Raw genomic sequence first — 27,077 nt, 5'->3', positions numbered from 1 at the left:
AGAGGCAATGTACCACCAAGTGAAAGTTCCACCAGAGGACACAGATATGCTACGTTTTCTCTGGTGGCATGAAGGAAACCTGGATGAACCACTGCAGGAGTTCAAAATGACTGTGCATTTGTTCGGTGCTACGTCTTCACCAAGTTGTGCCAATTTTGCCTTAAAGAAAACGGCTGAGGATGCCATTAACAAGACATCACAGATGGCCATTAGTGCAGTGCAGAATAACTTTTATGTGGATGATTGTCTTGTGTCAGTCACAAGTGAAAGTGAGGCCTGTACTATGGTGAAGGAGTTAACGAAACTATGCGCAGGTGGAGGTTTTCACCTTACAAAATGGAATACTAACAGCAGACTTGTCCTGACTTCCATTCCCGAAAAGGAAAGAGCATCAGAGGTTAAAGCATTAGATCTCTGTCATGACGAACTTCCAGATGAACGGGTTTTAGGCGTAAATTGGTGTATTGAAACAGACTCTCTTAAAGTCAAAATCAATGAAAAAACAATGACACAAACCACACGTGGAATTCTGTCGTTCGTGAGTTCAATTTATGATCCTTTAGGGTTTTTGTCACCGGTAATTCTTCCAGCAAAAATTATTTTGTAGGAGCTGTGTAGAAAGAAATTCTCGTGGGATGAGGACATTCCAGAGAACCTGATTAAGAAGTCACAACAGTGGTTGTCAGAATTTTCAAAACTACAAGGATTCACAGTGGACAGATGTTTTAAACCACTCAGATTTGGAAATGTCACATCTGCGCAACTTCATAATTTCACAGACGCGAGTGAGAAAGGATACGGAGTGGTTACATACCTTTGTGTTACAAATGAAAGAGGTGAATCGCATTGCTCTTTTGTAATAGGCAAATCACGAGTATCGCCTTTGAAACAAACTACCATTCCTCGATTAGAGCTTACGGCGGCTGCTGTGGCTGTGAAAATGGACAAAATGATGAGAAAAGAGCTAAAAATGCCATTGAAGGAATCCATATTCTGGTCAGATAGTACCACAGTGTTGCGGTACCTTGCAAATGACAGTGTCAGATTTAAGACTTTCGTGGCAAATAAGAGTATCGCTGATCAAAGATCATTCCATGGTCAGTCAGTGGAGGCACGTAAGTTCAGGGTTGAACCCGACTGACTATGCATCTAGAGGAATGAAACCAAGCGAGTTCCTCTCAAACAAATCTTGGATTCAAGGACCGGACTTTCTTAAAGATGATTGTAAATCTTGGCCAGTGTCACCAGTAGCATCAATGGACATTCAGAATGACCCAGAAGTCAAGGTCATGAGCGTTACTGTTGATACTGTGCGAGACGATCCAATCAGCCAATTTATTTGGTACTACTCAGATTGGTACAGATTAAAAAAGGCTATTGCCTGGATGTTGAGATTCAAACAGCTACTCTTAAAACTGTCGCATGAGCGCAAAGGTTTGCCATCCAGTGATAGCCGATCGAAAAAGGGAAATACAGAGCAAAGGTTGAACAGAAATGAATGTTACTTAACTGTCACAGAACTGGAAGATGCAGAGAAGGAAATTGTGAAATTTTGTCAAAATCAGAGCTACAAAGATGAAATCCTTACTCTACAGAGGGGTCAAAAGGACTAGTCATATATTGAAACTAGATCCTGTGTTGGACAATGATGTCTTGAGGGTGGGCGGAAGGCTGGATAAATCTGCTTTACCATGCAATGTGAAACACCCTGTAATACTTCATCAAGACCACTATGTATCGTCTTTGATACTCAGACACATTCACATGCAAACAGGTCATAGTGGTAGGAATGTAATGTTGTCCAAGCTGAGAGAAAAATATTGGATTCCAAAAGCTGATGCAGCTCGAAGGAAAATCTTGTCAAAATGTGTCATTTGTAAAATGTTGTCAGTCAAACCTGGTGAACAGAAAATGGCAAATCTGCCAAAAGATAGACTTGAAATGGACAATCCCCCTTTCACAAACATAGGGATGGACTATTTTGGACCTTTTGATGTTAAATGTGGCAGGAGTAATGTGAAAAGGTATGGTGTTTTATTTCCATGTCTTACCACAAGAGCAGTTCACATAGAAGTTGCGCACTCACTTGAAACTGATTCATGCATTAACGCATTCAGAAGGTTTGTAGCCAGGAGAGGTCAAGTTTCTGTTATGAGATCAGATAATGGTACAAACCTGGTTGGTGCACAAAAGGTAATGCGTGAAGCAATCAAAGGTTGGAACAAGTCAAAAATTGCTGAGTCACTTTTGCAAAAAGGTGTTACATGGATATTCAATCCACCTTCTGGGTCTCATTTCGGTGGGATTTGGGAGAGACAGATCCGTTCTGTTAGACGAATTCTTGTTTCATTATTGAAACCACAAACTCTAGATGATGAACGTCTTCACACTTTGTTTTGTGAAGTGGAATCTATTATTAATAATAGACCAATTACCAGAGTTTCAAACGATCTAAATGACATAGAAGCATTAACACCAAATCATTTGCTGCTTCTAAAAAGACAACCTGTTTTACCACCTGGTTTATTTGAAAAGGAAGATTTGCACTCAAAGAGAAGGTGGCGTCAGGTTCAATACTTGTCAGACATTTTTTGGAAGCGTTGGGCCAAAGAGTATCTCCCACTTTTGCAAGAAAGGCAAAAATGGTTCAATGTGAAAAGAAACCTACAACCCGGTGATATTGTTCTTATTGTAGATGACAGTGCACCTAGGGGTTCGTGGGTAATGGGAAAGGTTGAAAATGCAATCCGTGATTCGAATGGTCACGTGAGAAGAGTTTTGGTTAAGACTAAAAGTAGTGTTTTGGAAAGGCCAGTTGACAAGTTATGCCTGTTGCTTGAAATGGAACAGTGATGTGATTAGTTTCAAAATACAAACGTGTTGCGTTTACATTTAAATATGGTTTCTATAATAGAACAGTTTAGAATGTCGCTTTTGTAATTTTTGTGATTGTTATGCCCAAACAGAACAATTAGGGGCCGGAATGTTAGCGCCATTTCACAAATGTTTATATTTTTATGGATAATGATTGCAAATATTTGTTTTTTGCCATTTGTATGTTTGTGGGAAGAAATTATACATTTCTCTTTCTCTTTCTCTTTCTCTTTGTCTTTTGTAATTATTTTGATTTGTGGAGTGAAATGTGTCAATGTTAGAGGGCGCAATTCTTTATTTACTGTTATGCACGAAGAAGAAAGTGTTTTTTGGTTGAAGAAGAAATAAAGATGATGGTGAAGGAGCAACACGGTCTTTTTGCCGTGCTTCGACCATCAGTGTTTGTTCACGCGTAAAAAGTTGTTTTTATTCGCCACCAAACGAAGAGGTTGAACAACGAAAATAAGAAGAAACTAAAGGAATCTAAAATAACTTCTACACATAGCATTTCCATGAGCTGCCCTCACATTCACAGCACTTCATGGACAAATACGACGAAGCACATTCTCCACATGGGCTGTAGAGGGAAATACAGTGAACCCCGGTTATCGCTGTTAATGGGGACCGAGACCACCCGCGAAAACTGAAAATCCGCGAAGTAGCGTCGCACCTTAAAAAAAAAAAAAAACACTGTATATATATACTTCGCACCTATATATATATATATATATATATATATATATAAATATATATAGGTACGAAGTAGCCGGCCGTCTAACCGCTTCAGCGCCCCCTTGTGCCACTCGGCGAAACTACAATACCCCCGAATATTTTTTAGACCCGCGAAGCACTGAACCCGCGAAAGGTGAACCGCGAAGTAGCGGGGTTTCACTGTATACCAAATTGGGCACTGGAGGACTCACACAGACGCTATCAAAAGAAACACATTCCGAAAGACAGAACAATTGGAGATCGGAGCACATGCACATACGCATACACACACACAGACATATACATACACTTGCACATACACACACACGTACACAAGCTCATACACATAGACTCGCACATACACATGTACATACACGTATACCTGCATATACACTTGCACATACACGCGCACACACCGACAAGATTACAAAAGAATGCCAGCGGAGAGAGAGACGGAGGGACTGCACGCCGGAGAAGGCCAGCCTTGGCGTGCCAGTCTTGGGGACCAGACGGGAATCAACTATCCAGACGATGACTAACCTGGGGAGGACCTTCCCTTGGACGTGGACCCGTGCCGTGGGAGGGAGCGAGGACGACCGATTCAACCTACATTACCTTTGACATATAAAACTCCTATAAAAACTGAAGCTGGGCTGAAAGATGGCGCGCATTTTTCGACTGTGCTCGCCCGAGTGCAGTTTTCTCGTGAGATTAAGAAAAAGCCGCCCAGATATCTGTCTTTGTACTATTTCCTGAACTCCAGAAATTGAAGAAACTAAATATCGGAACTCTAATCAGTTGTTGAGTCTTTTTTTTACCCTTTTCTTCTTGAGCACAAAAAAACGAACACGCATTGGAGTAAGTTTGGCTTTTAAAGGTTGATTTACTAACTACTTCTTATTTCCACGGTGACCCAACTCCAACAATAACATGACAAATATTTGTCATCTCATCAATATTTGCACAACAGAGTACTGAGTTTCGAGATCCTCACTATAATAGTTCTCAAAATTATATTTCTTGTCAATTTAGCTTAGTTAAGGGATATTTTATTGACAATCTAATATCAATCTACAAAGACAGAAAACAAATTGGTGGTGGAGGGGGGGCGCGAATCTTTTTCTTCTTGGTAGGGGCGGGCGTGAAATAATTGAGAAGCACTGCTAGTATATGCAGACATTATATCCATACAATCTTGCAGCCCGATTTAACCACAGTATTGTTGCAAGTTCGGTAGGAGAAACGTAAACGTCCCACTGCTGTTCCAGCAGCGGCTTCTCGGGAAATAGGCGGAAGTGACGTCGGAGCTGACTCGCGAATGCGGCGTTAATTTAGTTATTTTGTTAATTTTTTTCATCAACCGAATTAAAATATTATATAAAATATATATCAAAACAGAACAGCCAGGGGTAAAAACAAACACAGAGGCAAAGAAATATATTTGAAAAATACGTGCTTAAAGCATGACGTCATTAGCAAGCGCGCAGCTTGTGAAGGGCCTCGACCACATCCACCGACCCGTCAACACCGGAACAAAAACACCCACCGCTAAATTCTTCTGATTTAGTGTGGAACTGACTAATTTTTTCACAGGATGTCCAGTGCTACTCTAAAGGACGTCGATATAATTCATTAAGTCTTTGTGTCCCGATAATCTCATTTTCGCGCGTTGATGCTTTTCGGCGTAGTTAGCTTAGCTTGTTAGCTAGCTAGCCGGTCACGAAAAGAGGCACATGACTCATCGCCAAGCAGAGATCAAGTGCGGATTTTTTGGAATTATCATTTGAAAATGTGTGAAAGAACGACACCCAAGTACAAAGAGGAATTTTGTGTTATAAAAGAAGAGAACGAGCAACATCTTCAACTGCTGGACGAAGTTTGCAACCAGTCTCGTGTTGTGCCACACAAAGCAGGTTTGTACACGTCTAACTCTCATTTGCTTTGTAAAGAACGACTTTCTATCGTTAAAAATATGCATCACAACATTAAGTTGTTTGGGGAAATCGTTCAAGGTTATTTCCGCTTTATTTTTAAATATTGCCTTTTACTTGCAGGTCTGCTGAGCAATTGTTTATGTCAAATGTAATCAGTGCAGAAAATAAATGCCAAAGAATAACCAATAGTGGGGGGTCAACTTTTTCCCAGTATAAAATTTGAACTGATTATTTAACATTTTACATTTTCTATTTTTTATATCTTGTTCAAGCAATTCCTTACGGAAGGAATTCTGCTTGAATCTAAAATATGTGCACACTGCGGCGAAAACATTAATGGCGGTTGATCAATTTTAGTGGATAAAACACAAAATATTAAGTTTTAAAAAAAAAAAAAATCAAGTACGTATTGGTCTTATTTATTTATTTATTTATTTATTAACTTTGTACTGGCTTCGTCGGGTGTCATTCAAGTTTTGTGCACATGTGCGTAGATTCACCTCATCCAAACATTTAAAATACATTTAATGCATCCATCCAGGGTTGCACGGATCTCATCAGTGAACAAGCACATGCTGCAAGGAATGCATCTGCATCTTTGGCTTACTGTGGGCTTAAAAAGGGAGTACGCCACAACCCCCTTTTCGACTAACAAGCCCAGGAACATTTAGTTCCTGGTAATTTATCCAAATGGCAATGATGACGTATCAGTGGGAGGTCTTGTGTTACTTTGTTACTCATTACTGACACCCTCTGGCTGTTATGCATCATTGCAGGTACAAAATAATTCAGTGAACTCTAATATTATTATGGTGTATCTTAGTCTAATTTTAATACATATTGGATAACTTTAAAATATACAGTCATTATTCAAATATGTCAACATGAAAGTCAGAGTGAAAGTGTTGTTGCTTAATTTATGTGTAGGGATTTTGATTCTTCACACGTAATTTTGTTTTAAAATTTATTTCAAAACAGAAATTTTATAAAAATAAAAAGGGTAATGTCGGAACTTACTCGCAGGATAAATGTCATTTTGGGTAAAAAAAAGTAACGTAAATCATACAATAAATAGCGACTCTGATGCCAGGGCTCCTTGAATTCTTTTAGGGATCCAGATTATAATGAAAGCAAAAAGTACCCACGATGAAACTATCTCTAAATGCAAAATGAAAAACTTGTAAACATATTTCACTTGAAGGATTCCTATTTTATCGATGACATTATGTTGCGATGGCCCCCAGTGGCCCCCCATTAATATCTTGGGGTCCCACAACAGGTGTTCCATCAGACGCACACAATAGCCTGTGTGTGCTAACTTCACTTAGCTTCCAGAAACGTCTGTGACTATGTCCGGAATGAAATCGGGCATCAGCCACAACATGCTTCCTTTTTAAATGCTCGTTTATCACGGTTGTGCTGCTAAAGGGAGGTTTACATCGGAGGACGTAATTTTGTGAAATGCCCCCATGGTCCGGTCCAAGTTGGGGTCGCACATATTGCTCCGTATGCGGCAGGCACAAGTCAAGGTAGCACGGTAGGAACAATATAAGACAAAGTCGCCGCCTGAACTTTGACTTGACCAAACCAAATTCGTCTTTTTGTGTCCTGCAGACGTCAGACAAAATGATCTCTGCTCTGTGAAAGAGGAGCCAGACTTGACTCACATCAAAAAGGAGGAGGAGGAGGAGGAGGTCAACAAGTCACCAGTGAACGTTGTCCTTATAAAGACTGAAGATGAAAACAAGGATGAGAGTGAGGACAACAGAGGGGCGGAGCCGACAAGCAGCAGCTCAAGTCATCACTTGACAACAGAAGGTGATGAAGACCACTGGGGGCCATCACAAGCACAAAATGAGGGCACATCAGACGCTCATGACGATGATGATGATACTAATGATGATGATGATGATGATGGGCAAGCCAAAGGTGAAAGGGCATGTCACACTGACTCATTAACTTCAAAGCTGTCGTTAAAACCGCACACGAGAACACACAGTGGAGAAAAACCTTTTTCCTGCTTGGTTTGTGGCAAGAGTTTCTCTCAAAATTCTCATTTAACAATCCACACAAGAACACACAGTGGTGAAAACCCCTTTTCGTGCTCAGATTGTGGGAAAAGCTTCTCCCATAATTCTAATTTCACAAGGCACGCAAGAACACACAGTGGAGAAAACCCTTTTTCCTGCTCAGTTTGTGCCAAGAGTTTCTCTCAAAAGTTGCATTTAACAAACCATATAAGAAAGCACAGTGGTGAAAAACCTTTTTCCTGCTCAGTTTGTGGCAAAAGCTTTAATGTAAAGTCATTTTTAACAAATCACACAAGAACACACACTGGAGAAAAACCTTTTTCCTGCTCAGTTTGTGCCAAGTGTTTCTCTCAAAAGTCACATTTCACAAGCCACACAAGAACACACACTGGAGAAAAACCTTTTTCCTGCTCAGTTTGTGCCAAGAGTTTCTCTCAAAGGTCACATTTACGAAGCCACACAAGAACACACAGTGGAGACAAGCCATTCAGTTGCAGCGTTTGTGCAAAAACATTCTTCACTAAACAGCATGCTGAGAGACACAATTGTGCTGGTGAGAATTACAGCGATACTTAAAGATTAAAAAAAGAAGAAAAAAAATGAAAGAACCGACTCTTTGTGGTAAGATGTAAATGTGATTTTCAATATAATATGATGAAATTGAATTTTGCAAAGCTCTTTTATTGACACAAAGCCAATGTGATCAGTGCCAGAAGAACCATTGTGTCTGAGTAATGATGAGTTTTTTTGTGTGTTAACATCAAACATGTAAATAAAATTTATTGCCTTTGCCTGGAATAACATTTGTTAACGTTATGCTTTTCAGTTGTCTGTTTAATCGTACCTAATGGAAAAGGTGTGAGAAGAAACGGTGCTTATGAAATCGTTGCCTTCCACAATCATCAATAAAATCACTTGTTCCACTTGCTCAACTGGCCTTCATTACGCCGTGAAAAGGTGAAAAACTAAACTCGAAAAAGAACAAGAAAGAGAAACGCAAATAGTCTCAGTTTCTCTCAAAGGTTTTGGAATGTCAGGAGTTGGCAACTTGATGGCGACTGGAGTCAGCGCTGGTTTTCTCGCTGTGTTTGGCTGGCTCGTATATGAATGGTCCATTGAACAAAACTCAAACTCTTCAAATATCCCCTCACATACATTTAATATTTCGCTTTCTGAATACATTTCTGACTGGCTAAATACACTTTCTAGGTTGAGCTCTATCAAGTGTTTGGGGTTTGTTGCTAAGCAGAATCTCACTTTGGAAAAACTATCATTTTGTCAAATATACCAAATATTTTTTTTCATGCTGTATTATATTTTTTATACATTGGATTATTTATATATTGAAAAAGGAAAATATTAAAATTTAAAATTGGAAACCACATACAGACTTAATTCAATTAATAATAAACATAGAAACATTTTATAAATATTGAACTCATTGAGAAGAGTCCTAATCTCGAAATAAATATTGAAATATAAAAATGACTAATGTTTTCAATTATTTCAATTACGTGACCCCGGATGAGCGGCAGAAAATGGCTGGATGGATGGAATAATTTAAATTACATACATATTCAAATGAACAAATATGTTAAGAAATATTCAAGTGTGAAATAAAAAGGTTTAAATTAATATTGATATAATTTCACACTAAAATAATTGAATAAATATTGTAGTGCGTATTACATAAGCAAGCTTAAATATACATTGAAATAAATCAAAAAAGTCGTGTATTTTTAAATGGGCTAATATAGATCTGGGAAGTAATTCTCTTTATGAAACTATGAAGGGACTGGAGCTCACAGAAGTGACCAGTCTTGGTGCTGAAGTTCCGACGTAACCAGATACTGCCCTGAGAGAAAATAGGCCTGAGCATTGTTTATGGTGGGGGCAATTCTCTCGCCAGGTCAGTGACCTTCCAGGGTATGGAAGTAATTTAAGGTGGTCACGAGTAGACTGGTCGTATCAACGGGGAGACGCATCTGCTCTCCCTCTGGGGGACTTTTGGAGGGAAATCCCAAAGACTAGCGTGATGGGAATGCATATGCAACAAGTCAAGTCAATTTTATTTGCATAGCTCTTAATCACAGACAGTCTCAAAGGGCTTTACATAGCCACAATCGACATCCCCGATCTTAACCCCCAGGAGGGCAAGGAAAAACTCACAAAACCTCATTAGGGGAAAGGTGAGAAACCTTGAGAAGGGACCACAGATGGGGGAATCCCCCTTCCAGAATGACCAGGCTGCAATGGATGCCCACTGGGCAACATTTGACACATAAAAGGATGCTATTCAATGTTAGATGAGATAATGTGAGAGTCAATCAAAAGAAGTGCTGCAGGAAGATGACTTCAGTGGAGTGCGTCCTCATCCAGGGCCGTTATATCCATGGCAGCATATCCAAAGATGAGCCTTCGATCTTGTACCGGTCAGTTGGTGTAAATTCAGAACAGCCACTTCCAAGTGAATCACCATCATCTAATTCCCAAGTCGGGGAATTGGGAACATAAAGAAAGAACAGAAGTAGTAAACAGGCCAACAAGTAGTTCAACAAAGTTCTGAAATATAAGGAAATCAGAAGAGGCGGTGCATGAAGACGACTTCAGCAAAGCAGGTCCCTTCCCGGTTCATCAGTGCCGTAATCTTCAAAGCATGTCCCCATCACCTAATTCCCAAGCAGGGGAAGAGGGGGCAGAAAAGAGAAGAAGCGGCAGTAAACAGGCCAACAAATAATTAAGTTAGATGCTAAAGTATATAAATAAATTGATCAAATGACGCGCTGCAGGAAAACGACATCACTGGAACAGGTGCATGCCCAGTTGGTCAATGCCTTAAACTTCCTAGTGGGTCACCGTCACCTAATCTCCCAGCCGGGGGAAAAGGGGGCAGAAAAGAGAAAAAAGCGGCAGAAAACAGGCCAACAAATAGTTCAACTAAATGCACAAGAGTATAAATGCGTCTTTAATAGTGTTTTGAACATTTCTACTGAGGTGGCGCCTCTAATATCTGAGGGTAGTGCATTCCAAAGCATTGGTGCCCGAATAGAGAACGCTCTAGAACCTGCGGACTTCATTTTGGCTCGCGGGATCACTAAACGACCAGCATTTTGTGAGCGAAGGTTTCGGGACGGAACATATGGTACCACGAGGTCAACGAGATAAGAAGGTGCTAAGCCGTGCAATATTTTAAAAGTAAGTAGCAGAACTTTAAAATCACATCTCAAGTGGACCGGAAGCCAATGCAAATTGGCTAATATCGGGGTAATATGATCAAACTTTCTCGTCTTAGTTAAGAGTCTAGCTGCTGCATTTTGAACTAACTGCAGACTTTTAATACTAGACATGGGGAGACCCGAGAGCAAAGCGTTACAATAGTCGAGGCGAGACGTAACAAACGCATGGATTAAGATTTCCGCGTCACACGTTAATAGAATTGGGCGAATTTTAGCAATGTTACGCAGATGAAAAATCGCAGTCCGAGTAATATTTTTAATGTGGATTTGAAATGACATAGTTGCGTCAAATATAACGCCGAGATTTTTTGTTGAATCCTTTTGGGCAATATTACATTTATCGATACTCAGAGTGGTGTCTTTGAAAAGGTACCGATGACGCGCTGGTCCAATGATCAGCATCTCGGTTTTATCTGAGTTAAGACGCAAAAAATTGAAAGACATCCATTGTTTAATTTCGGCAAGGCACGCCTCTAATTTATAGCAGTCGCGCGGATTCGTTATATCCAACGGCATGTATAATTGCGTATCATCAGCATAACAGTGAAAACTAATGTTATATTTCCGTATAATATCACCAAGCGGTAGCATGTAGATGCTAAACAATAGAGGTCCAAGTACCGATCCCTGCGGAACTCCACGTGATCTTACAAAGATCCGAAGTCGCATTGCCATGAATTACACGGTGCGTCCTCTCCGACAGATACGAATTAAACCAAGAAAGCGCTGAACCTGAAATGCCAACACACGTTTCAAGGCGTTTTAATAATATGTTATGATCAACGGTATCAAAAGCGGCACTAAGATCGAGTAAGAGTAATATTGATGAGGTGTCGGCGCCCAAAGCTATGAGAAGATCATTAGTAACTTTAGCAAGGGCCGTCTCAGTAGAGTGGTCGGCTCTAAAACCCGATTGGAAAGGTTCAAATTGATTATTAGCAGTCATATATTCATTAAGTTGTTGCGCTATGACTTTTTCAAGAATTTTTGCAATAAACGGAAGATTTGAAACCGGCCTATAGTTGTTGAGACTCTCTGGGTCGAGGTTTGGTTGCTTAAGTAGTGGTCGGATAACGGCGGTCCTAAAAGCTGCTGGTACTACACCCGTGGTAAGCGATAGATTAATTATATTAAAAACAGACGGTCCTAGGGTCGTAAACAGTTCTTTAATTAGTTTGCCAGGAAGCGGATCGAGCACACAAGTTGTCGGTTTTGCCGCACTAACCAATTTTGTTAGGCTCTCAAGAGATATTTTTTTAAATTGACATAAGGTTATCGGACAGTTATCAGCCCTAATGTCCCTATTAACACCATTTATCGCGGAATTCGACGGAATTTTAAGAACAGTGTCTTTAATCTCATCACGAATACATTCTATCTTCTGAGTAAAAAATTGCATAAAATCGTGAGCTGAATAGGAAGAGCTATCCGAGGTTGGTCGCTGTTGCGTTAGCATTGCTACGGTATCAAATAAATATTTAGGGTTGTTTTTATGTAAGACAATTAATCTAGAATAATAATTAGTTTTGGCTAAATTAAGCGCTTCTTTGTATATTAGTAAACTATCGCACCATGCCTGACGGAAGACCTCAAGTTTGGTCGCACGCCATTTGCGCTCAAGCTTCCTACAAGATCGTTTCAGTACGCGCGTTTCCTCTGTAAACCACGGAGTAAGCCTCTTTGGACGAGTTTTAGTTTTTAAAGGCGCGACGGAGTCAAGCGCATTTAACAAAGCGACATTAAAGTTGTTTGTGAGATCATCAATCGTACCAATATAATTAGGAAACGAAGCAGTTGCTAAAGGGAGTAGCTCAGAGAACGCAACGATGGTTGTGGAGCTAATGTTACGGCTGCTATAATTTTGATTATGGTCAGAACGATGACAGTGAGCCAAGACTTCAAATTTGATAAAGTAATGGTCAGATATAGCACTGGTATATGGTAATACAATTATTTTTGAAGATGCTAAGCCTCGGGTTAATACCAAATCTAGCGTATTGCCATTTATATGCGTTGCTTCATTTATTATTTGCGTGAAACCAAACATATCAATGATTGTCCGAAACGCTACGGTAAGTGGTTCCGACGGGAGATTCATATGAATGTTGAAGTCGCCCATGATAAGTATATTATCCGCATGAGTTACTAAATCAGCTACGAATTCAGAAAATTCATCGAAAAAGCCTGAGTAAGAGCCAGGCGGACGATAAAGAACGGCAAGATAAAACGGCAGCGCGGCTGTGGATCACATAATGAGAACTTCAAATGTTTTAAAGGAATTGCTAAAACGAGGACTAAGTTTTAGGTTAGATTCGGAAATGAGGGCTACACCCCCGCCTTTCTTTTGAGGGCGCGCAACATGCGAGCTCACGAAGTTTGGAGGCGAAGCCTCATTTAGCGGTAAAAACTGATTCGGTTTTAACCAGGTCTCGCAAAGACCAATCATGTTAAGATTATGGTCTCTAATAATGTCATTAACTAACAAGGCTTTCGATGAAAGCGATCTAATATTTAAAAAACCGAGTTTCAGTAAAATAGGTCTATCTAAGTTATTCCGCGCAACAGGACTCCTGGTCATAATATTAAGGAGATTGCCTTGCCTAGGTCCCGGATTGTACCTCGAGCGACTATAAACGCGGCGAGAAATTCTGACGGTCGGAATCCGATAGTTATTTACCAGCTTTCGAGTGCTATTATTTTGAGAGAACGGCTCGTCGTCAATAAAACCGACCGAGGAGGAATGCTTAAACCCATCATGTATTGCCACCTCAGTAGAAATTATATCAGTATGAGATGTAACAGCGTATGGTGTGTAGCGCTCAAATCTAGAAGAAAAGCTATGTGTGTTGTCTAAGTCTAGCATAGCGCTAGTTAGCTCTAGCCTTACAGACTCCATACCCTTCCTTACAGGCTCACTATTCGCCTGCAGCCCGCCCTGCTCTAATATGAATAGTCATGGAAGGCTCAAACAATAATCTATGTTTCTAGAAAGAGTGATGGCGCCTTCCCAGTTAGGGTGAAGGCCGTCCATCCTCAGCAGGTCGGGTCGGCCCCAGAAAGAAGGCCAGTTATCTATAAACTGCAGTCCCTGCTCACTACAAAAACTAGCCAGCCACTGATTTAGCGAGAATAATCTACTAAACCTCTCATCATTGCCTCTCGCAGGCAAGGGGCCAGAGACAATTACTCGATGCTGACTCATCTTTCTGGCGAGATCACAAGTCCTTGCTATGTTTTTCTTTGTGATCTCTGATTGCTTCATCCTAGTGTCATTGGAGCCAACGTGTATCACTATATCTGAATAGCTAGCGTTGTTTGCACTGCGCTGGTGTATAGGTGTCTTGCGCGCTAGCTCCATAAGATTAGCTTCTATGTCGGGTGCTCTGGCCCCAGGAATACACATTACTGTGGCTGGATTTTCAAGCTTAATGTTGCGGGTAATGGAGTCACCTATCACTAAGCGAAATGTGACAGCCACACCACCGACGCTGGTCGAATTGAAGTTTTTCGTCGCGTCAGGCTAGTCCTTACTCACCCGCTCCTACAGTGGCAAGTAACCCCTAAGAGTTGCCACTACACTGGTCTTTGAGTGATCCCGCGAGCCAAAAAGAAGTCCGCAGGTTCTAGAGCGTTCTCTATTCGGGCACCAGTGCTTTGGAATGCACTACCCGCAGCGCCACCTCAGTAGAAATGTTCAAAACACTATTAAAGATGCAGTTATACTCTTGTGCATTTAGTTGAACTATTTGTTGGCCTGATTACTGCCGCTTCTTTTTTCCTTTTCTGTCCGCTTTCCCCCGGCTGGGGGATTAGGTGACGGTGACCCACTAGGAAGTTTAAAGCATTGACCAACTGGGCATGCACCTTGAAGGATTCTATTACGATTACTGGCATCATTTTAAACACATGCGGGACAGAATGTCGATAATTAAAGTTAGCAGGTGCATATTTACTGAATATTTTAAACATGGATGAAACAAGAAGCATTTATCAAATGAAACTAGAAGCACGGGCCACAAGAATGACTGGGATTGTAGGCCTGATGTTTACTGATTTATTATATTATTCTCATATGCTAAATTTAGAGTACTTAGTTGAAATGTGTGAACTTTATTGAAATTCTCAGTAGTGAGAATAGATTTGCGCACATAGCACTTCCATGACCTGCACTCACACTCACAGCACTTCATGGACAAATATGATGAAGCACATTCTCCACATTGGCTGTAGGGATGCAAACATACCAAATTTGGCACTGGAGGACTCACACAGACGCGATCAAAAGAAAAACACATTCCGAAAGACATAACAATTGGAGATCGGAGCACATGCACATACGCATACACACACACGGACATCTGCACCTGCACATACACGCGCGTGCACACAGGCACATACACAGGCACATATACAGACACCTGTATACATACACCTGCACCTACACACACACATACACACATATAGACTTGCACATACACGCGCACACATGCACACCAACAAGATTACGGAAGAATGCCAGCGGAGAGACGGCCCGCCGGAGAAGGCCAGCCTTGGCGTGCCAGTCTACGGGACCAGACGGGAATCGACCATCATCAACTACTCGGACGATGACTAACCTGGGGAGGACCTTCCCTTCGACGTGGACACGTGCCGTGGGAGGGAGCGAGGACGACTGATGCAACCGATTCAACCTACATTACCCTTGACATAAAAAACTCCTCTAAAAACTGAAGCTGGGCTGAAAGATGGCGCGCATTTTTCGACTGTGCTCGCCCGAGTGCAGTTTTCTCGTGAGATTAAGAAGATGTCGCCCAGATATCTGTCTTTGTACTATTTCCTGAACTCCAGAAATTGAAGAAACTAAATATCGGAACTCTAATCAGTTGTTGAGTCTTTATTTGACCCTTTTCTTCTTGAGTACAAAAAACGAACATGCATTGGCGTAAGTTTGGCTTTTAAAAGTTGATTTACTAACTACTTCTCATTTCCACGGTGACCCAACTCCAACAACCTGTTCCACTGATGTCGTCTTCCTGCAGTCATTTGATCAATTTATTTACATATTTTTGCATCTCATCTAATTATTTGTTGGCCTGTTTACTGCCGCTTCTTCTCTTTTCTGCCCCCTCTTCGCCTGCTTGGGAATTAGGTGATGGTGACCTGCTATGAAGATTACGGCACTAACCAACCGGGGAGGGACCTGCTCTGCCGAAGTCGTCTTCATGCAGCGCCTCTTCTGATTTCCTTATATTTCAGCACTACGTTGAACTACTTGTTGGTCTGTTTACTACTTCTGTTCTTTTTTTTCTGTTCCCTATTCCCCATCTTGGGAATTAGGTGATGGTGATTCACTTGGAAGTGGCTGTTCTGAATTGACACCAACTGACCGGTACAAGATCGAAGGCTCATCCTGGATATGCTGCCATGGAGATTACGGCCCTGGACGAGGACCCGCTCCACTGAAGACATCTTCCTGCAGCACTTCTTTTGATTGACTCTCACATTATCTCATCTACCATTGTATAGCATCATTTTATATGTCAAATGTTGCCCAGTTGGCATCCATTGCAGCCTGGTCATCCTGGAAGGGGGATTCCCCCATCTGTTGTCCCTTCTCAAGGTTTCTCACCTTTCCCCTAATGGGGTTTTGAGTTTTTCCTTGCTCTCCTGGGGGTTAAGATCAGTAGCTGTCAATTGTGCTTATGTAAAGCCCTTTGAGACTGTCTGTGATTAAGGGCTATATCACATTTGATGAAAAATCTATGAGGTGACTTTTCCATGGGTGACCCTACCAGGGGCAAGAACCCCCAGACAACTTAGCTCCTAGGATCATTGGAAAACGTAAACCCCTCCAACACGGGAAGGTGACTGCTCATGGAGGGATGTTGTTTCAATCTCCTCAATATATTGGTTCTCTTGATAGGATTGAGAATAGGGCTGGGCGATAAACCGAAAATTTACCGTTACCGAAATTTATTACTATGACCGAAATCATTTTGCCCATGTCGGTAAATTCGGTGTTGAAAACAAAAAGCAAAGCCTTTTCTGTCTGCGGCAATGTTCATGCCCCTTTAAGACCGCTACAGCGCCTCTAGTCACGTGACTCCACCCGCCTGATCGAGAAAGAAAACAGACGTCGCTGTCGTAGCTGGCGATTCAAATCCAGAAGCTTTTTTCACCACCCACAGCACAACCATGCTGTGCTGAAAGTTCAAAGTGAGAAGCAAGGTTCGACAAGTGACAACAGCCCATTAACGGAGGCGACACCATACGAGAGAACGTCGCAGAGGTGGACGTGATAGCCTAGCACATAGCTAAAGATAGAGCTCCTCTAGTTACAGTGGAGCGCACAGGATATAAATGCTTCATGAAAGCCGTATTTCCCGATATGGACTATATCGGGCCGGAAGCTTAGACATGTCAAGCATTTTGTATCCTCATCCGACTTGTGGTTGAGTCGCAACATCAATCCCTGATTGAGCCTGACTGTGCATTACATAGACGATAAGTGGCGACTGCGCACCAGAGTACTCGAGACGGCACATTTTCCCCGATGATGCACACTTGTTTATTTGTCTTGCATTGACATTTTCTTTCATTTTATTTACCATTTTTTTGTTTGGCATTATTTACACCATGACAGCATCTTGGCGCAAGCTATTTGCAGAAAAAGATTTTGCAAGAGGTACCCTTTTTCTTTGTGACATTGTTCAAGTCATGCAAAGCAAGCTATTTGGAATGTTTATGCAAATGATTTTTGGACTTTTATTTTTCATTGAAAGTAATGTGTACCAGTTGGTCAATAAAAAAATAGTCAATATGCATTTCCTGCATTGATTTCTCCCTTAATGCCAGTAATAATAAAAAATAAAAAAACAAAACATTATTTGATCCTCTGCTGGCGCACCAGGTGAGGCGTATCTTCTCCGGCATCAAATTCGGGTGTTTGATGATTTGCTTCGGGTGACCTCTCTTTGGCGCTGAATTATGCAAGACTGTTACAGCTGCAAAGAACACTCCCAACCTTTGGCACAGGGTATTGTTTTCCTTAAGGACTTTCTTAGCCTCAGCATATTGCCTGCATTGCTTGAATAAGTCAGGCGCATAGTCATGGTGCAGGTTTATTCTTTTCCCGTCCAGTCGGACGCCCCGTTTTTTGCCATGGTAACTTCAGCATCTCTTCTTCCATTATATAGCTAGACTCTTTGGCAACAATAGACCTTGAAGAAGCGGTTCCAGCATTAATGCGTGTGAGCTCTTTCTATGCGCAGTTCAAATGCCTCCGGGAGCTCCAACTCTTTCCACAACATCCTTCCACATAGTCCACCATCTATGGTGAATTCTCCTCTTTTCCCTGTTTTACACCATTGATCCACATGTTCTCCCATCTGGAACGCTTCTAAAGTCTTTCAACTCCTTCAGAATCAGGCCCAGCTCTGATCTTCCACTTGTCTCTTCTTGTGCACCCGCGTCAGGTTTTTTTTTTTTATTCTTTGCTCTCGGCATTCTCGCTGCCCAATTCCTCCACTGCAACTTTAACTTACTTTTTCCAGTCATTCAAGTCATCAAGTCGGCAAATTCACACCTGTATTTAATGTAAGAAACATCTTTTAGAAGCTGCCATTTCTGTGTTCACAACACCGGAAGTCAGACAGCAAGTCGTTTTCAACACTTAAATGGTGATGTCAAGTTACTTGTTATTTGTGACAAGAATTTTCGAATTGTGACTCATGAGGTTTTTGATCAACATGCCGTGTGTTTTTTGTAGGAATTACTCTATTTCAACAATTATATTCAGGAGAGGTACTTTTATTCTTGTAGCTTTGGCCATTTTTGTAAAAGCAGAACATTTTCTAGTAATTCTGAAAAACGTTTGGCAAATGACACTTTTGTTCTTGATTTCAACTTTTCCAGCTTTGTCAAATGACTTTTTCACACTGCCGTAAACGTTTGACTTACATAAGGTGTTCCGTCACTCCACTCATAGTTGTTGCTCTTCTTGTTCTTCTTGAGGCCGAGGTAAATATCTTGTTGCTTGTGATCTTGAGGAAAGGACAAGAGCTTTAGTACAAGAGCAGCCAACCTTTGTGGATGTTGACAAGCACGGTGGTACGATTGCTGCCGTCGTCAGTTCGTCTTGGTGCTCACCAGCCAAGAATTTGCCCTCATGCCATGAGTGGACGCTGGCCAGGTGACCGTTCCGTGCAAGACAGACCTCCTCAGCCTCCTGCCAAGTTCTCTCTGTCTCCTCGTAACCATAGCAATACTCAGCATACAGGAAGTGTCCAGGGTCGCAGTGGGAAGCTGACGGCCCAAAGAAACATTTGTTAGGAAACCATGACGGACGCTGACAGTGGAACAAGAATTATTGCTGCAACTCACTCTCCATTGGTATGAAAACGTAACCGTCGCCTTTACACGGCCGTCCATGCGGGAAGCCTGCAGGAACACGACGTGATTGCATTTATCTGCATTCAATGTCAACATGAATACGGACGTGCAGGCTTACCGCTCAGCGGCCGTTCGCACATGTACGCCAGAGAAGACGCGCACAGACCAGACCTCCACTTGCCAGGCTCTGTCCATCCCCCTTGGTTGACGTACGCGCAGGACTCAACGTTGGAGCTGTCGGGAGAAGTCATGAAGTGAGACAAACGAGGAATATTGGCCCTCATGTCTGATCAAACATCAGCAAAAGCTTTTTCCTCATGTGTGGGCTAGCATGCATTTACCTTTCGGGGTGATTTGTGGCCCACTCGTTGTATGTCGCCGTCACATGCGTGTCAGACCAAGTCCAGGCCTGGCTTCCAATTTTCAAGTGACACCAGACTTCGTCACATTCCTGCGGAAACCAATGTCAGTTGTCAATGGAGTACCGGTACAGAGTCACCGGCCGCTTGTGCTTCGATCTCACCAGATTGGAGAGTCCCAGCCAGAAGCGGGTCTTCGCTCCCATTGCCCTCTTCACGAAGTCGTTCTCGTCCTTTGAGGTGATGGAGACCAGGTTGCCGCCCTCCAGGATGCAGTCGTGACGGGCCCCCAGCCAACCGTTGGGGGCGGCCATCCTCTTGTAGCAGCTGGAGCCGTGCGCCAGCCAACCATAACCACACGGGTTGGCTGTGGACACATTCGGGGGATTAGTCTTGTCTGACAAATTCGAGCAGTTTGGTGGCGCACTCGCATGTTCTTGCACTTCATGCAGTTCCACACGTGGTCATGAGGTAGCGCCATCGAGGCATCGCAGCAAGTCAGCCATTTTGTCTGGATGAAAGTAGCGGCTATTTTGAAGGCCACTTTGGCAATTTCTGGGGTTCCTTCCAAGACTAGAAAATGTGTCCTCCACCTTGTGTCCCACCGCCATCAAACAGGCATCTCCCTCACTTGACTTCATTACGTTAGCCAGAAACATGACTGTTATTGCGGAGACAGCAAGGCGCTGCTTCCGGGCCACGAGGCCTGAAACCTCCTTCAGGCCCAACCTCAGCATCAAAGGCCTCCTCCATCCAGCTGTGAACAAATTCGCACATATGCTACATGTGCACTGTGTAGCCAAGGCAGATTGCACATGTGTGTTAGCATGCGCGTGTCATCTGAATGAGTTGCTGTGTTAGCCTAGCCAACCCACTGAAAGAAAATGCGACTCCGCCCCTGACAGTAACTCAACTAACCAATTATTTTGCGAGATATATTTAAGACATTTGAAAATGAAGATGGAAAAAAAATGAAATTAGTCCAAGTAAGCTTTTTTGAGAGATGAAAAAAATTTGAGACTTAGTTTATGTGCCACCCTCAGTCATGTCATTTTTGTCTCGCCTCTTTTCAAGTCCCAATACAAGGAGACTTACCGTCAGGAGACAAAAGAAGTGCTTGCTTCTTTCCTGCAAGTTGAAAACAAAGGAGGACGTCAACACCTGACGCGGATCAGTGGGGCATCATCACATCTTACCTTGTGCTCGTCTCTTGCAGATGTAGCCTTTGTTGTTCTCGCACTTGTCGGCTTCCCAGTAGCCGCTGCCAGTGAGTAAGGAAAGACAGGGTCCAGCAGAGTTGGCATCGGGGGAACCTGGAAGGAGACAACAGATCCTAAGCGCGCCTCCGGTTCTCCAAATGTAGCCAGTTTTGAGACCGACCTGCGGGCAAGTGGACGAAGCTAAACGAAGATCCGTCAGCCCACTTGCTGCCGTCTTCAGCGATGGCGCGATCGGCGCCCAACCACACAGAAGTACCGCCGACCGACAGAGGCTTTAGGAGAGCTTTGAGTCAAAGAAAAACATGCGTCAAGAGTTGGAGCCATTTCAGAAGTGTAATGGTCAGGGTTAGGGTGGCTCGGAACGACTGCTGCCAAAATGTTTTAGCATGTGTGGCACCCACAACAGGTCCGTTTGTGGAGCCACACAGAGTGAAAAATTGCACCGGACAACAGAAATAATTTCTTTTATTTGTTCTCAGGTTGTATCAAATATAACATGAATGAATATAAAAAATAGAGTGAATTTTATTTACTGTTTAGATTGAATTCATAATGAGAAATATAATACAGAAACATACAAAAGCCTTTTCCATTTTTTGATAGAAAAAGCAGCTAAACAACGTATTCACTGACTGGTTGGGTCCTTGCTTTCCAAAGTAAAAGCATTAACCGTAAGAAAACTTGCAACGAATGGTATGTTTGTGGTTCCGAGGTTTCGAGAAAGGCCAGCACTAGACTTTGTAATTGCTTCCATGTCTGCTTTCTGTTTGCAGTTATTGACAGTTCTGGCCTTTTTGGGAGCTGCACACACCTCTCACCGCACTGTCTCAATTGTGTGTGCACAAACAAGTTGCCACCAGGGCCGGCCCTGCCTATACGCCACTTACGCAGCCGCATAGGGCCGACTTCACCAAAGGGTCCCAATCTGGCAACCCACTGCCGACGCATCCTAGAACTAATGCGCACGCACAACGTGCGCTCCATTTATAGCAAACGCTCCATCTTAATTTGCAATGGTTGGTCCGCGGGGCAGCGTGCAATTGTGTATAAACAAGGGCATGAAGCAAAATCTCAAAAAGCCTGATCGGCTGTGGAAAATTGAAGGGATAAAGGAAAATGTGAAACACAAACTATATTGAGGTAAGTGCATAGGATGTCGGGGCCTTGTATTTAAATTGAGAATAGCAGACCGCGAATGCCCCCCACTATTCCTGCGTCATCATGCGACAGAACTTTTTTTTAACCGATATTTTAAAAGGAAAAAAAGCTTAAATTGTGTTTGTGCGCTGTGCCTATTCATTTTATTTTCAGGAACGTTAGAGTTGCAAGCAACGTTAGACCTCGCATTAGGCTTTTTTGGCCATGTTGGTGTAATTTACTTCTGTATTTATTGTTTAATTTAAAATTGGTCTGGCACCAATGGGATTGCAATATATATTTAATAATTTGGCGGCAGTAATAATAATAAATATAATAAGAATAATAATAATACAACTCTAATGACACATGGTACATTTGATCTTATTCCATGAAAAAAGAAAGAAAAAAATATGCATGTAATTAGAAACAGGTACTCATTATGGTACGGCAATACTAATTTGACTCGGATACTTTCGTTGGGCTCGTTTATCAAATAATTCATTCAACTCATTAATTCTCAGTCTTCTTGTCTGAGATTAGGTTAAAACTATTTTATTTTTGTATCACTATCAGGCTATTGCATTGAAGTGTAAATTCAATGACTTGGGACCAAATTAAAACACATTAAGAGGCACGAAAATGTCAATTTTTTTGTGGTGTAATCCTGCCTTGACTTGTACCGCAGTAGCTGATTATAAAGGAGCCAATGTTTTAGTGGTGCCGTTTTTGCAATGACAAAAAGTATAAATGAAGAGATTGCTGCTGTCACATTGACATGATAGGGCTATTGAGTCATCAATAGCGGAATGTTTGGTGCTGCTGATAAGTTAGAGGGCCCACATAGGAAACTTTGCTTAGGGCCCCCAGAAGACCTGGGCCGGTTGACACATTGCCAGATATGAGTCGAATCGTAATTCTTACTACAGCAAATCAATGGAATTTTGCATTTCTGGTGACTGACTAAGCTGTGGAGAAAAAAACTTGTCGTCCTATTTCCAATCATTATGACAATTTCATCTTTCATCAGCATAATATTCAAATCCAACAGATTATTTTTTTCTAAATTGTTCCCTAGTGTAATCAAGTAGTTGTCGATTAATCGGTTTCTTTGGAGAAGAAAAAGAAGCCGTGTAGCATTATAAACAAGTAGAATGAATTTGCAATAATCACCGACACAACCACTATAAGTATTATAAAGAGAATTGTTGCGCAATCTTGATCATTTTTGATGGACGGCCATCTCTATGAAATAAGTTGTATTGGATGGGTTTGTATTGTATCTTACCATGTACGAAGCTCTGCTCATGTGAGTCGGTGATGCTGAGCAGGTTCCCTCCGAGGCGTTGGCAGTCGTCTTGGGCCTGCATCCAGGTCTTGGGCTTGCGGTTGATCAGGTAGCAGATGTCGTCGAAGGGGCCGTCCAGCCACAAGCCGCATTTGTCAGTCCAGCCTGCAAGCGAGACGGCGCTTGAGATCAAAGTAGTACGTGCGACAGGCGACATGTTGATCGCAGGATGCGACACCCACCTGGCAGAGGTTGAGGTCCTTGGCGCTTGGCTGCAGGGATGCGAAAGGGAACAAATATGAGAGAGCGCACGACAAGAAGACGTGCAAAGTGACGCTCTGAACTTTTGGACCTTTTTGGCAGAAGAATGGCTCAGGGGAAGTGCAGGAGCCGCCATAGAAATGTCCAGAAGATGAAAGTAGCGCACAGTCTCCGGAAGGATTGCGTGGGTCCCATGAGAGGTAGTTCTGTGGACAACATTGGGGACGCCATTGGATCAGCTTCCCGCCGCATTTCCTTCATAAGCACTCAAATGATTCTGGCGTCAGGCGGAATGCTCGCACTTCCAAAATGATTTTTCAGGAAGCCCCGAACACAGCCATTGGTCAACCATGAATATTGCATCATCGTCACAGACAGTGAGGCATTTTCAACACAGAAATGGTCAATTAATTGTCAAGGTACTTATTTTTTGTGACAAAATGTGACGCAAGCGTCAGTTGATTACTTGTCTTGCCTCCAACATTTCAGTAAAATGATATCCTCAAATCTCATCAAGTTTCACTTTGTTTCCCGCAGTGGCGAGCCGTCAAGGCCTTCTCTGCTGGCCTTACATAATCAAGAAAAAATGATCAGAATCTGCACATTGATGTCATATAATAGCCAAGCGTTGTATTTTTAGGAGAGATTTTTTAATCCAGTCAGAATTCCGCTAGCTCGTGTTGCCAGGCATCGATTCTGTCCAAGTAAATGAGCTTTCATATTTGATAGACAGTTGCGATGGCCAATCAGATCACGAGTTGGTTACAATGAGCCTTCTCGCTGGTCTTACGCTGAAGGTGAGAAGCGCGTTTTGTGATTGGATACTCACTATGCGTAACCAACATGCCTGGAAGTCGTAACAGGCGACCGTTCGAAAATGTAAAATATATTTTTTGCTTTTTTAAAACCACAATGACCGAAGGAAGGAAAAGTGTGGATTGAATTGCAGATACGCTTGTGAGGCCATTTTCAAGACGGACCTTTCAAGAGAAGCTATATTGTTCAACAGTCTCTTCGTACTGTGTAATTGCGTTTCTGTATATCACTTGTCCAACCGTGGTGTCATCAATGATAGTATTATGAGGGAGATTTATTCAAGTCGAACTTCACTGAAGGCCCGCGAGTGAAATTCTCGGCCCGCCACAGGTTTCGTGTATAAATGACATTATTCCAATAAATATCTTTCGAAGAGGTACTTTTTTATTTGTAAGAATTACTGTTGTGCTAAAATGACACTTTGTTCCCGGTTTGAAATTTTACAGCTTTGCCAAACGACTTTTTCGCAATGCCATAAACCTTTCACTTACTGCACTGGTTTTGTCACTCCACTTGTACACGTTGCCTGTCTTCTTGAATCCCACAAAAGGCATCGATGTTGATTGCCTGTGATCTTGAGGAAAGGACAACAAGGGCTTTAGTACAAGAGCCGCCAACCTTGCTGCTGGATGTCGAAAAGAACTGTGGGACGATTGCTGCCATCGTCAGTTCGTCTCACCAGTCAACCGTCGACCGTCTTTTTGGGAGTGGACGCTGGCCAGGTGGCCTCCGTCAGCAACACAGAACTCCTCAGCTTCATGCCAAGTTCTCTCTGTCTCCTCGTAACCATAGCAATACTCGGCATACAGGAAGTGGCCAGGGTCGCAGTCGGAAGCTGAAGCCCCAAAGAAACATTTGTGAGGAAACCATGACGGGCGCTGACGGTGGAACAACAATTGTTGCTGCAACTCACTCTCCATTGGTATGAAAACGTAACCGTCGCCTTTACACGGCCGTCCATGCGGGAAGCCTGCAGGAACACGACGTGATTGCATTTATCTGCATTCAATGTCAACATGAATACGGACGTGCAGGCTTACCGCTCAGCGGCCGTTCGCACATGTACGCCAGAGAAGACGCGCACAGGCCAGACCTCCACTTGCCAGGCTCTGTCCATCCCCCTTGGTTGACGTACGCGCAGGACTCAACGTTGGAGCTGTCGGTAGAAGTCATGAAGTGAGACAAACGAGGAATATTGGCCCTCATGTCTGATCAAACATCAGCAAAAGCTTTTTCCTCATCATGTGTGGGCTAGCATGCATTTACCTTTCGGGGTGATTTGTGGCCCACTCGTTGTATGTCGCCGTCACATGCGTGTCAGACCAAGTCCAGGCCTGGCTTCCAATTTTCAAGTGACACCAGACTTCGTCACATTCCTGCGGAAACCGATGTCGGTTGTCAATGGAGTACCGCTACAGAGTCACCGGCCGCTTGTGCTTCCATCTCACCAGATTGGAGAGTCCCAGCCAGAAGCGGGTTTTTGCTCCCATTGCCCTCTTCACGAAGTCGTCCTCGTCCTTTGAGGTGATAGAGACCAGGTCGCCACCCTCCACGATGCAGTCGTGACGGGCCCCCAGCCAACCGTTGGGGGCGGCCATCCTCTTGTAGCAGCTGGAGCCGTGCGCCAGCCAACCATAACCACACGGGTTGGCTGTGGACACATTCGGGGGATTAGTCTTGTCTGACAAATTCGAGCAGTTTGGTGGCGCACTCGCATGTTCTTGTGCTTCATGCAGTTCCACACGTGGTCATGAGGTAGCGCCATCGAGGCATCGCAGCAAGTCAGCCATTTTGTCTGGATGAAAGTAGCGGCTATTTTGAAGGCCACTTTGGCAATTTCTGGGGTTCCTTCCAAGACTAGAAAATGTGTCCTCCACCTTGTGTCCCACCGCCATCAAACAGGCATCTCCCTCACTTGACTTCATTACGTTAGCCAGAAACATGACTGTTATTGCGGAGACAGCAAGGCGCTGCTTCCGGGCCACGAGGCCTGAAACCTCCTTCAGGCCCAACCTCAGCATCAAAGGCCTCCTCCATCCAGCTGTGAACAAATTCGCACATGTGCTACATGTGCACTGTGTAGCCAAAGCAGATCGCACATGTGTGTTAGCATGCGCGTGTCATCGGAATGAGTTGCTGTGTTAGCCTAGCCAACCCACTGAAAGAAAATGCGACTCCGCCCCTGACAGTAACTCAACTAACCAATTATTTTGCAAGATATATTTAAGACATTTGAAAATGAAGATGGAAACAAAATGCAATTAGTCCAAATATGCTTTTTTGAGAGACGGAAAAAATTTGAGACTTAGTTTATGTGCCACCCTCAGTCATGTCATTTTTGTCTCGCCTCTTTTCAAGTCGCAATTCAAGGAGACTGAAGCGCTTGCTTCTTTCCTGCAAGTTGAAAACAAAGGAGGACGTCAACACGTGACGCGGATCAGTGGGGCATCATCACATCTTACCTTGTGCTCGTCTCTTGCAGATGTAGCCTTTGTTGTTCTCGCACTTGTCGGCTTCCCAGTAGCCGCTGCCAGTGAGTAAAGAAAGACAGGGTCCAGCAGAGTTGGCATCGGGGGAACCTGGAAGGAGACGACAGATCCTAAGCGCGCCTTCGGTTCTCCAAATGTAGCCAGTTTTGAAACCGACCTCCGTGAAAGTGGACAAAGCTGAACGAAGCTGCCGTCTTCAGCGATGGAGCGATCGGCGCCCAACCACACAGAAGTACCGCCGACCAACAGAGCCTTCAAGAGAGCTTTGGGTCAAAGAAAAACATGCGTCAAGAGTTGGAGCCATTTCAGAAGACTAATGGTCAGGGTTAGG

At 43.0% G+C, this 27,077-nt stretch overlaps 2 pseudogenes; both read right to left on the bottom strand.

Annotated features, from left to right (window-relative positions):
• Positions 1 to 19,265: 19,265 nt before the first annotated feature.
• On the bottom strand, positions 19,266 to 19,849 carry LOC148341888 (C-type lectin domain family 4 member C-like; annotated as a pseudogene).
• A 5,419-nt stretch (positions 19,850 to 25,268) lies between these two features.
• On the bottom strand, positions 25,269 to 25,855 carry LOC148341887 (lymphocyte antigen 75-like; annotated as a pseudogene).
• Between the last annotated feature and the right edge of the window lie 1,222 nt (positions 25,856 to 27,077).

Source organism: Idiotropiscis lumnitzeri, chromosome 2, assembly GCF_059441095.1.
Source record: "Idiotropiscis lumnitzeri isolate Australia: NSW breed Sydney's pygmy pipehorse chromosome 2, RoL_Ilum_1.0, whole genome shotgun sequence".
Taxonomy (NCBI): domain Eukaryota; kingdom Metazoa; phylum Chordata; class Actinopteri; order Syngnathiformes; family Syngnathidae; genus Idiotropiscis; species Idiotropiscis lumnitzeri.
Note: the sequence above shows the minus strand (reverse complement) of the source record. Positions and strands in the feature narration are given on the sequence as shown.